Source organism: Hyperoodon ampullatus (genome assembly GCF_949752795.1).
Source record: "Hyperoodon ampullatus genome assembly, chromosome: 13".
NCBI classification, from domain to species: Eukaryota; Metazoa; Chordata; class Mammalia; order Artiodactyla; family Ziphiidae; genus Hyperoodon; species Hyperoodon ampullatus.
The window spans coordinates 50,747,607-50,760,213 of record NC_136926.1 but is presented as its reverse complement, the minus strand read 5'-3'; the positions used below and the strand labels follow the sequence as shown (position 1 = coordinate 50,760,213).

Genomic DNA, 12,607 nt, shown 5'->3' with positions numbered 1-12,607 from the left:
GCGTTTTCAAACTGAGGGAAAAAAGTGACCATCAAGGCCTGAGTATCGGGAGACTTCATTTGTGGTCGACTGTGTACTAAAAATGGATTTGTCAACCAATTTTTTTGAAACCCCATGCATCTTTCCATGGGAAATACAAAGAGGCTAGAGGTCAAGATGTTGTTATAATTCAGTACCTTTATGGGTTAAAGGGACCATTGAGGGCTACTCAGAGAATCCGACTATCATTTGTAAACCTGCCTGGTAGAAGGAACATTGGACCTGGGAGAACATTCCCTGAGGTTGAGGTTTTACCAACTGTGTGGCTTTGGGCATGCCATTTAAACTCTGGGCCCTAATTTTTATGGTTTTCTGTAAAGTTCAGCTACTGAGAGTGTTGCTGCTATGCGTAAAAATTCTTTAGCAACTGTAAACTTCTAGGTAAATGGAAAATACTTATGTTTATCATTATTACTGTTAAATAACTGAATTTGAACACATATCCTTCATCAACTGGGTCTGAGTATTAATTAGATTGTCAGGAAATATCAAAATAAAGTCGACTCTAGGGAAACAGAATGGGAGAGAAAGCCTGAATGAAAGAGATCTTGTAGACGTGGCCTCGATGAAAGGGACCCGAAGGAATCCTTTCAGCAGGACCCTTACTGGCCCTTCTGAAACCTATTTTGCTGCCTTTTTTGGAGGGGGCTGTAGTCTGCGACCTCAGCAAACCCCACATTTTGACTATCACCTCTCTAAGGTTGGCAGCCAAGGAAAAAACAGCAGAAAACAAAACTTTATCTTTTGACCCCAAGTGGAACTTTTCTTGTAGAACCCTTGCTCATAAGACTGTTGGAGGGGTTTCAGGCTCTGTAGATATCACTTCATTTCATGCAGTGCTTAATAGTCTCATTTCTTTGAAGTCTTTTGGATCCTGAGAGGCTTATTTTTCTGCCTTATTGCTCCTCCCCACCCCACAAAGTCCTTCCAAGGGGACTGCCAATGCTGAGCTGTTAGCTGGGTGCCCTAACGAGGACCGTGTGCTCAAGAACCAGGAGGGGGGCTTCCCTGGTGGCACAGTGGTTGAGAATCTCCCTGCCAATGCAGGGGACATGGGTTCGAGCCCTGGTCTGGGAAGATCCCACGTGCTGCGGAGCAACTGGGCCCATGAGCCACAACTACTGAGCCTGCGCGTCTGGAGCCTGTGCTCCACAACAAGAGAGGCCGCGATAGTGAGAGGCCCGCGCACCACGATGAGGAGTGGCCCCCGCTCGCCGCAACTAGAGAAAGCCCTTGCACAGAAACAAAGACCCAACACAGCCAAAAATAAATAAAAAAAAAAAAAAAAAAAAAAAAAAGAACCAGGAGGATGCTTAGATGACCCGCCAAACACTGTCAAAGTGAACAATGAGCTGGAAAAAAAAAACTTTAAGACTCTGAAATTACTAAGTTTTTAGTAGGAAAAGTCTCCATGCCTCAGTTTTTCATCTAGAAAAATAATGGGATTTAAATGAGATGACTGCCAAGGCTACGTGTGGCTCTAAAAATAGAGTTGACCCTCGAACAAGGTGGGGATTAATCCGAGTATAACTTACAGTCGGCCCTCTGTATCCAAGGTTCCTCTACATCCGGGGAGTCAACCAGCCAGGGACCATGTAGTACCGTAGTATCTACTGTTGCAAAATCTCCAAGTATAAGTGAACCCATGCAGTTCAAACCCACATTGTTCAAGGGTCAACTGTACTTGCCATAATGAAGGGTCAATCCAACTTGGCATAATGAAAAGCATACAGAGAGTTAGGTACCGATTTTATGAGACCATCTCTGCCAGAACACACTGATGATACCAGACCTCCAAGATGGGTGGAACACACCTGCTGTGTTTATTCCCACCAGGAGTGGGAAGGCATCCAAGGGCCATGTCTCCAGAGTCCGGCATGCAGTGACACTATGGCCCGGTCAGGGGAAGGCTTTGCTCATCATAAACCCCTCCTCGAGCACCATCTGGCATTAATGAAGGTACCATAAGACAACAGTGGCAATGATTTTTACCTCTGGCCACAAATGTTGACGTTTGGCCTTTCTCCTTTTTCTAGCACACAACTGCAGTCTTATAAAAGGGAATGCCCTTTGTACCATGGGATGCAGGCTTTTTTGTCTTTCCCTGTATCTGGGGGCAGCACAATACAACTCAATGCTAGACTGAGTGTGTGGCTCTGCTTTACCCATGCCCTCCCTTCCCTCTAACAGGATGTGATTATATGACATCTCCATATCTCAGCCCAAGCTGATTGGTGGAGAGATGACCCAATGCCAATTACCACAGGCACAGGGAAAAGTGAGCACAGGAGGGTTTCCGAGTGGACGCTTTATAAAATGAGTCTGCTCTGCTAGAAATCCCATTGCTTTCCTATTTTGACGAGCTGCAATGGCATTCTATGTATGTTAAATGGAAGTTTGAATCTTACCACTGCATCTGCCTGTTACAACTTAACTCAATCATTCGATGTGCTAGTGGACTATCAAAACTATTTTCCTCATGTTTTGAACAATGTGTAGATTCTCCAGAGGAAAAAGAAAATACAGTCCTCAGTGCATTTTCTACGGTATTGTATTCTAAGAAAGCTGGATTAACAGCAACCTTTCAGAGCACTGGGATATCTTGTGGGGAAAGGATAAGTTAAAGACAAGAGCCCCTCTTTACTGATGAGTTGGGGCCACAGGTGAGTTGAGCTGTTTTGGATTGCCCTTTGAGCAGAACTGGGACGAGAACCAGGTCCTTTGACAATCAGTTTAAACTGACTTATTGTTAATAATAAAAACAATAAGGACAGGGCTTCCCTGGTGGCGCAGTGGTTGAGAGTCCACCTGCCGATGCAGGGGACACGGGTTCGTTCCCCGGTCCGGGAAGATCTCACATGCCGCGGAGCAGCTGGGCCCGTGAGCCATGGCCGCTGAGCCTGCGCATCCGGAGCCTGTGCTCCGCAACGGGAGAGGCCACAACAGTGAGAGGCCCGCGTACCGCAAAAAAAAAGAAAAAAAAAACAATAAGGACAAAGTGATGCCTAACTTGCAAAGATTTTAAGAGAAGATCCTTGTTTGAATAGGAGGTTAATTAGAGACAACCATTTTTTTGGTCTTAACTCAGGTTTACTTTTCTTTTGAATATTTTGGTAGCTGTTGCTGCTGCTTCTTTGTTTATCATCTTTCTGGTTCTTCATATCTGGAATAATTTTAACTTACTCTTTTAATGTTTTAATCTCTACAGCCTCTACTCATGATCATTAATAACAAACATTTGTATCATTTTTTGGATAGAGAAATCAAGGTGTAAAACTCTCTCAACCAAATTCATACAAAATTATTAACATAATCAAAGTCCAAGGTTAGTAACAAGGTTATTTAACATTTTAAAACAACCCCCCCAAATGTGAAAAACAAACAAAAAATGCACATAGCTTTCAGAATCCAAGAGCAACCCTTAAAACACCACCAAGCCTCACAAGGATATGTTAAAAATCGCTTTCCTCTGGGATGGGCCACAACTCCCACGGGAAAATATGACTCATATGGACTTAGGCTTGATGTTACAGCATATAGAACACATGATTGTTCTACCCATCCTGCATGGCTCACCTGCGTCAGATTACTCAACAAGGTACACTCTCAAGGCATCAAATGACTTACAAACCGCACCCAAGGTCCAAAGTCTGGGCAAATTACCATGAATAGTATCATCACAGACACTCAGGTAAGCAGTTTGGGATGGAAAGACAACCTCATACACTCTTTCACAAGGGATAAACCTAACTCAGATTCACCATTCCTCTGGAGTTGGTGTCCGTGGTGATGTGTAAGTACAGGGCTAGACTCCCAAGGGGGGCGGGGCAAGCCACACATTCTTTTTTTTTTTTTTTAATAAATTTATTTATTTTTGGCTGCATTGGGTCTTTGTTTCTGCGTGCAGGCTTTTCTCTAGTTGTGGTGAGTGGGGGCTACTCTTTGTTGCGGTGCACAACTCTTCAGTAGTTGTGGCACACGGGCTCAGTAGTTGTGGTTTGCAGGCTCTAGAGCACAGGCTCAGTAGTTGTTGCGCACAAGCTTAATTGCTCCACAGCATGTGGGATCTTCCTGGACCAGGGCTCGAACCCGTGTCTGCTGCATTGGCAGGTGGATTCTTAACCACTGCACCACCAGGGAAGTCCCACACATTCTTGGACATAATTATACTCCTTGTGGTTTGTGTGGCTAATTGTGAGAGCTGTTGGTAAGCAGTACCAGGAGCTTCTTGTTCCTTTCAAATATGATGAACAATAGCCCTGCAGGACAGATGTTTCTTGTTTCTGGGTACAGTTTGATTCCAAAGCCTTAATCAGTCTCCTGCTACTTCAAAACAGCAGCCTCCAGGGCTGAGCCTCCCTCCATCAGATTGTCCATCCCCAAGTTCACGAAACACTCCTTCCACAATGAAAAGACTTAGTGGTTCATGAATACAGTGAAAGCTCCCCATGCATCAGGTGCTGCTTAGTTTGAATGTGAGTTTAGAAACATCAGTATAGATGTACCTGCACTTTGTCTACAATTTAAAAACAAACATTTGAAAAGAAAAATCCCCAGGGTAGCAGTTTAGTTTTGTTCTGAATGTAGGGGGTGGATGAAATTTGTCATAGATGAGATGCAGGATGGGGGAGAAAAGTCCAACCTGAGATTTTTTTTTTTTTTTTTTGGCTGCACCTCGCAGCATGCAGAACTTCCCCCACCAGGGATCCAACCTGCAACCCCTGCAGAGGAAGCACAGAGTCCTAATCCCTGAACCACCAGGGAAGTCCCATCCTGAGATTTTTATAGATTAAAAAATGTGATTTTCTTTTTAAAATGGAAAAGCGACCAATGGTATGATTCAAGACAAAACTATTGTAACATCTGTCAGAATTAGAAGTTGTTTTGCAGCATTCCACTATCTATCTTTTCTATCACCTACTAATGTTCCTTACCTTTTCCCGTCAGATAACCAGTATCTCTGTCTCTCGCTAAACACTTACCCAAACCTGCCAGCTGCTCCACCTTCACACCGAAGGTAAAGCGCGATTCCTCTCAGAGGTGTTGGTTTTTAATAGATATTAATATTTTAAGTAAAAGAAATAAAGTTCCAGCAGTGGACTTTCAGAAATTACTTGCAGAGAATCATCCCCCACCCCATAAGTTTTCCATAATAAAGACTGCAACAAACGGGACCCCCGAACTGCAGGCCAATGGCCAAGAGAGCCCTACCTGAGTACCCCATTTCCCAGCAGGAAGAAAAACTTACTTCTGCATTTCTTCATCTGCGAAAGCAGTGGTGTTGGAAAACGATGAAACAATTCCAAATATAAAACTCTTACATGTCAAGTGCTGCACCAGGACCCGGGGATATGGCGATGACTATGCATCCATCACCATCTCCAACCAGTTTATGTGCTGGGGAGGCCCACATGGGGGGAATTAAAGGGCAACCACAAGGATCCACCTAACTTGTCCTGGATGGGAGGACCAGTGGGAGGTGGTGGGAAGCAATGGTTAGGAGCTTAGGAAAGACTGTCCAGAACAATGTTTCTCAAAGTTAACCCACAACAATGACACCTGTGGGTCTTATTAAAGGAAAGATTCTGATGGAGAATGTCTGGGGTGAAGCCTGAGCTTGGGCATTTATAAGATGCTCCACTGGTTCCGGGAGAACACTTTGAGGGGTGGGGACCTAAAAGGATTAACACCTGTGATAAGACAAAGGCTGGAAAAGGCATCCCAGGCAAGGCATCCCAGGCAGAGGAATGTGCCAAGACACTGAAGCTAGAAACACTGGTGAATATGGGAAACAACATTCAACATGCTAAGGCAAATTTCAGGTGAAATCTGGTTGAATGTGAACACAGACAATAAGAGCTTTGCACAAAAATAAAAATAGATTTGTGATAGTTGCATGAAGGTGGTAAGATGAGGAGTGCTTCCCCTTACACCTCTCCCTCATCTTCTTCAGACCCTTATTAATGAATTTGTTTCTGTAATGAATTTGTTATGTAATGAATTTGTTAAAACAACAACAAAACAAATGAGTTTCTCCTCCATGGGCTGCGAGGGGTGGGTAGAATTCTGCACTGGGGTTCCTTTAACAGAATGACCAGGCAGCTTCTTCCAATCTTGGATTATGTGATTGTTTGACACCAAGCTACTTAATAACTGATTACAACAATTATATAGCAATGTGCTTATGATGACAACATAAAAATGTGTTGTCAAAGGAATAATATTTTATTTTAAAAGTTAATTAAAAATATTGAAATGCTTTTTTATAACCCATTAGTAAATTTTTCCTGGGGAAAAAAATGCAGGAGGAATTGTATAGAATTCTGGCAGGAAAAAGCCTTGTGTCATTTGACTTCACAGAGCCATGAGTGGTACCCTGATAAGGAATTCATTGCTTGGTTCCCCAGGACATGTCGCTGTCCCCAGCCAGGAGGAGAGCTTTAAGTTTCTGTGGTGAAGAAGGGAGTGTTGTGCTGGCCATGGACATCAAGCTGCATGTCTATGAGATATGTGCTCGATGGTTCCATAGATGGCACCGTTAAAATTACTACCACCTTTCTTCCAAATCAGGCGTGTTGTAGGAAACCACATCATGTAATATTTAGTCAACTGCCAGCCATGTCTGAAGCAGGTCACTAAACAAATCATATGACCACATCACCATACACAAAACAATCATCACGAAAACCCACACATAAAATTATCTAATTTGATCCTTACAAGAATCTTGTGGGGCTTCCCTGGTGGCGCAGTGGTTAAGAATCCACCTGCCAATGCAGGGGACACGGGTTCGATCCCTGGTCTGGGAAGATCCCACATGCTGCGGAGCAACTAAGCCTGTGCCTCACAACTACTGAGCCTGCGCTCTAGAGCCCGCGAGCCACAACTACTGAGCCCGTGTGCCACAACTACTGAAGCCCACATGCCTAGAGCCCGTGCTCCGCAACAAGAGAAGCCACCACAATGAGAAGTCCACGCACTGCAACGAAGAGTAGTCCTCGCTCGCCACAACTAGAGAAAGCCTGCACGCAGCAAGGAAGACCCAAGGCAGCCAAAAAAATAAATAAATAAATTTATATATAAAAAAAAGAATCTTGTGAGACAATTTCAGACCCCACAGTCTCTATCTGACAGATGAGGAACAGTTTGAGGGATAGTGATGAAGGATGTTAAGGTCTCCAAAATCACCCACTCCTGTCAGCTGCAGAACTGGTTATAAACATCAGGCCTTCTGATGTTCTCGCTCCAACATCTAGAATTCTTTCTACGATACAACCCCATAACATCTAAAAAACAAGCAGGCAAGCATAGAGAAGGGAGGTTTTTGAACTCAGAAGGGATTAAGATCTATGGGACTTTTTAAATTACTTTTTAAAACTTAGAATTTCATAAGTGTAGCTTGGAATTTGCCATAGGTCCAAACTGTATGTCCTTTGTTCAGTTTTAGAGGAACCTAGGGATACCATGAATGTGTGGTGTTGGATTATAAATATTCTTATGTAAGTTGCAATAAATGAAGTAAAAAAGCACGAAAAAGATTTATTGGTGATTTGAGGGTCAGGAACTATTTGCCACCTAATTCATTCAAGGACAACCCAGAATGTTTTAATAGGCTGTTGAATTAGTTCTAGTGAGAGTGTTTTTTAAACTTACATTTGTCTTATTTTATTACATATGCTCATTATGAAACAATATTAGAAATGGTCATTTAGAATTTTCATATGAATAAAATAGAAATACAATAGTTGCCTATCTTGAAGATATTTGATCAAAATAAACCATTCCTTCCTGTGTGTTAAAAGAAAGTTTGTTAAGGATTATTGCAACGTGATATTAAACATAAAGACCAATTTATGGTGAAAAAGTGGATCCTTTAGTTCAGGGCTTCTCAAACTTTAAGGTGTATACGAATCACTTATGGATCTTGTTAAAGTGAAGATTCTGATTGAGAAGGCCTGGGGTGGAGCCCAAAATTCTGCATTTCAAGGCATCCCAGGCGATGCTGATGCTACAGGTCCCAGGACCTCACTTGACTAGCAAGGCATCATTGGAATCACCTGAGATTGAACTTCAATCAACAATGTCCTGTGGACATGGCTGATGGGTTTCTCACGTTACCCCACTTGAGCTAACAATTTACCCATTAAAGTATCTACTTTATTAAAAGGTCTGTGAAAGAACCTTAAGATATCTTACAAGTAAAAAATTGCTAATTTTCGAGATCTGGCTTTACTTTTTTATTTCCCTTCTTAATTAAGCAAAATGTGCAGAAAACTTCCGATAATGGCTTGATTTTTCTCTTTAGTAGGTGAAGGCAGCTCAGATGTTTTATTACCCTAGAAATAGGGTCTCGGATCAGATATTTTACAGACCAGGAAAGCTAGTCATTTTGAGATTATGAGATAAAAGTAGGATTGTAAAATTTAGCAAAAACAAAAAGAGAAAACAAAAAAACTTCAATCAACCACCATCAAAAAGATGGGATGCCCAGTTAAATTTGAAATTTAGATAAAAGATTAATTTTTTCAGTATGAGAATACCCCATGCAATATATGGGACATACTAAAAAAAAAAACATTGTTAATCTGAAATTCAGATTTAACTGGGTATCCTGTGTTTTATGCAGCAACCATTGCTAAAAACATACCCTAGATTCTAACTTACATTTAGGTGTTAAGGGAGCAGATGCTGAGAGGAAGAATTAACAGACCCACTGACAGTGTTGCTTAAACATTCCAACTGCACAGGGAATTACTTTCTGGACTTGGCAATACCACATGGAGCACTTGGCTATTACTGTTGTTGATTCATGGAAATTCCTTTTAAGAGATTTGTGCCCAAAAGACCACACTTAAAAAAAATCATGATAGAGGGCAAGCTGGAAGTGAAGCTAACAGGAGTCTTATATCAATAGCTTCCTTTCTGGGGAAGGACCAGGTGGTGCAAAGCAGGAAAGTGTTTCTTCTAGTTGCCTCTCTTTTCCACTTCTGGAGAACTGAAGATGCTCAGTGGGAAAATGGAGATAGTGATTTCTTACACTCATGAGAAGTTCTTAATACATCACATTTTGGCAGATTGGTTAGATTTAACATTATTTTCGAAGGAAGGAAAGTGTAAGGTGATTGCAGGCACTCTCTCCCTTCTTGCTTATCAGTTGCTGAAAGTCGACTTTACCAGCTTTTAAAGATGGTAATTTAGTCCTCTGATTTCACTTTTAAGTATGACAGCCAATAAAAAGTTACAGATACTTTAGCAAAAAAAACAGGAATTACCTCATTTTCCAGCTGCCTTTTCTTGCTTATTTTCCCTTCTACTGACTTTAAATATCAATAGTCATTCCTGCCATGATGTTTATAATTAACTCTAAGTTAGAACCAAGGTTTGTGTGTTAGCAAAATGCTTTTGAGTGTTTTGCCCCTGCTTAAGCAATTGACAATTATGAATTCCCTATTCTGGTAAAAATATAGTCAATCCAATTAGTTCCTAATTTTAGGAACTACTTTGGAGAGAACTATGAGTGATATATGTATGGCAGATACTATATCAAACAAAATGTATTTCATAAAAACATTTAGTGAAATCTAAATGATGCTAAGGGTGGAAAGTTAATTTCACTTGGACTGGTTCCTTACCCAGTCAGCACAGGAGTTAGACAATCTGTCTTCGGTTGTCTCCCTCCACCCCTTTCCCAAATACCCCGTCAGGAACACTAGTGGGTTAAGTTACCTTGGAAGTTAGTTACCTACAAGCCATTACTACCAATAGCCCTAGGATGGGATTAAATACACTTACAATTTGTTTTTGTTTTCAGAAATGATGTACCTGACCTCAGGCACCTCAAAATTTACATTACGTATAATGCAATGTTTGATTTTTTTGGTCTCTAAATTGCAGGTGTACTGATTCTGGAAGGGATGAAGAGGACACTAATTATATATAACCCTTAAAATTGCTCTATTCATCTAAGTGAAACTCACTTGCAAATAGCCTGTGGCATTAACAAGTCATCAAAAAGAGGAAGTTCTCTTAACTGAAGGACATTATATGAGAGGCAACACTTACAGTAAAAAATTAAGACAAGTTCCTATCAATGTAGTTGTCCTTTCAAATATTCCTTCTAGAATCTTAAGAGTAATCTGTCCAGCCTTGAGCAGAAGACATATAATTTGAATTTCTGGATCATAATTGATCTGTTTTTGAATTTAGAAATTTCAAACTAAACTGTCCATGGCATACTGTCAGCCTTTAGTGATATAAGTGATTATATGTATATCTGCTTATTACCTAATGATCATTGCCTTTGTAAGTAGCAAGTAATTTACCTTAAATGTATACTTTAGAAGAGTGGTGCTACTTCCCAAAGCAGCAAGTTTCCACATCATGTGTTAAGTGTATGAAGTGACAGTCAATGAAAAACATCTAAATCTGAATAGATCCTCAAATTATGCATTAATATGCTAAACCAAATAAGAATACAAACGCCCTCCTAGGGTGGAGGAAAAGGAAGTTTCTACGGCTAAAGAATTGAGGCAAGTGTGATCATGGGCTTGTTGTCAAGGGTATGTTTTCCTATTTTCTAGAGCTCTGGAAACAGTGATGTAGCTCAATGTAAGTTAGTATTGCACTGTTTGGGCTGTTTAGGTTCAGAAGTTTTACGGCTGACCACATCACTAAAATTCACATATTATTTAGAAAGGTACTGCTTTTGCAAATATACTCAACAGAGGAATAAATACACAGAAAAGGGGAATGTGAAACTAAACTATCTTTGGAGATTAGTTGACCTATGTTTGGAAACAAATTTTTTCCCCTTCTCTAAAGAGGAAAAAACTGAAAAAATACCAAGGTTTTCAGTGCGCAAATTCTCATTTAAAACGGAAGTATATTGAGTTGGAATAAACCCAGGGTCTGCAAACCTTGACTGTAAATATTCAGTAAATATTTCAGGTTTTGTGGCCCATACAGTCTTCGGTGCAACTATTCTATTCCACTGCAGCAGCACAAAAGCAGCCATGGACAATATATATGTGAGTAAGTATGACTGTAGTCCAACAAAACTATTTTGGACACTTAAATTTGAATTTCACAAAATTTTCAAGGGTCCACAAATGTTTTTCTTCTTTTGCTCTATTTTCAACCATTAAAAAATACAAAAACCAATCTTAATTCATAGGCTATACAAAAAAAGACATTGGGTCATAGGTGGCTGTTCCCTGATCGAGTTTGCTGATCTGTTGATCGACTCATGGGTTTCAACTCAACCTAAGCTTAATGCCATTGCATGAAGTTTGTCAGTAGTCATTTCTGAAGTGTGTAGATTATTAGGTTTGTTGGAAGCAAATTTACTGATAATTCTATTCTATGAGGCTCTGGTGTAACAAACCACAATTTTGAATCCTTCTCTTAAAATTTGTGGTTATAGATAAGGAGCAAAAAACTTGTGCAATTAATGGATTTGAAATACTTTAGCCAGATTGTCCTGATTAAGGAGAATAAATTCACTTTAAACACTTAGGATGGTTGCAGGTGAACAAGTAAAAGAGTTGGGTTTGTTCTTTGTGGTCTCCAGTAAGTGAATGCTGCTGAGAGCCTCCTGTGAATGGAATGTGCTTCCAGGAAGACAGTGAAGCATCAGTTGAAAGACTATTTAGTAAAGATGCTGTACAGGGCATTTAAGCTTTTGCTGGATGATATGATTAACATTTAAGAACCCTCATACAAGTTAAAAATTCTTACTTTGCTTATCTGGACAAGAAGCCAACTATGGCTCCAATTATTTGGGATTGGCCTAGTTCAAAGGTTGATGATTTGAGAATAAATGAGAGCATGATATAGGTGAAGAGTTTCTCCTACTTTAAGAAGGGATGATATAATTAGAACTGAGTTTGCCTACCCAAAACCTCCAGACAAGATTACATCAAAGCTAGTTAAGAAATAGCAGGATGGGGGCTTCCCTGGTGGCACAGTGGTTGGGAGTCCGCCTGCCGGTGCAGGGGACACGGGTTTGTGCCCTGGTCCGGGAGGATCCCGCATGCCGCGGAGCGGCTGGGCCCGTGAGCTGTGGCCGCTGGTCCTGAGCGTCCGGGGCCTGTGCTGCGCGGCGGCGGGGGGAGCCACAGTGGTGAGAGGCCCGCGTACCGCAAAAAAAAAAAAAAGAAATAGCAGGATGATAGGCCAGACCCTGGAAAAGGAGTGAGGGCTTCAGATTTCTCCCCACTTTGAAGATCATTTAATTTCTGGACCTGTGCTATTTGGCACATGGGAATACTATCTACCCAACTGTGTTTAGTCCCTGATAGGTTAATAAGATCAATGGGCTGTATAAATTTAAGGTAGTAAGACTGGGTGGTTCTCATCTGTTCTCAAAAACTTCAGAGCTTCTAAAATTGAGGCTATACCCTTTCTTTGTACCTCGCCCTCTTGGGCTACTTGTAAATATCACAGAGCTAGGTTTGTACTATCCTCTCATGAACAGTTTCTGATTTATCTGAATTAGTCCCATTTTTCTAGACTATGTTACAGCCTTTCAATATCTTACACCTTCCCTAAAAGGAGTTGAAATTTCAGA

General features: G+C 41.0%; 1 protein-coding gene across 1 annotated transcript in view; it reads right to left on the bottom strand.

Moving 5' to 3' along the window:
* Positions 1 to 12,607, bottom strand: part of MAPRE2 (microtubule associated protein RP/EB family member 2) — a gene marked incomplete at its 5' end in the record, with an annotated part of 159,037 nt that overhangs the window by 145,753 nt on the left and 677 nt on the right. The window lies entirely within an intron of this gene.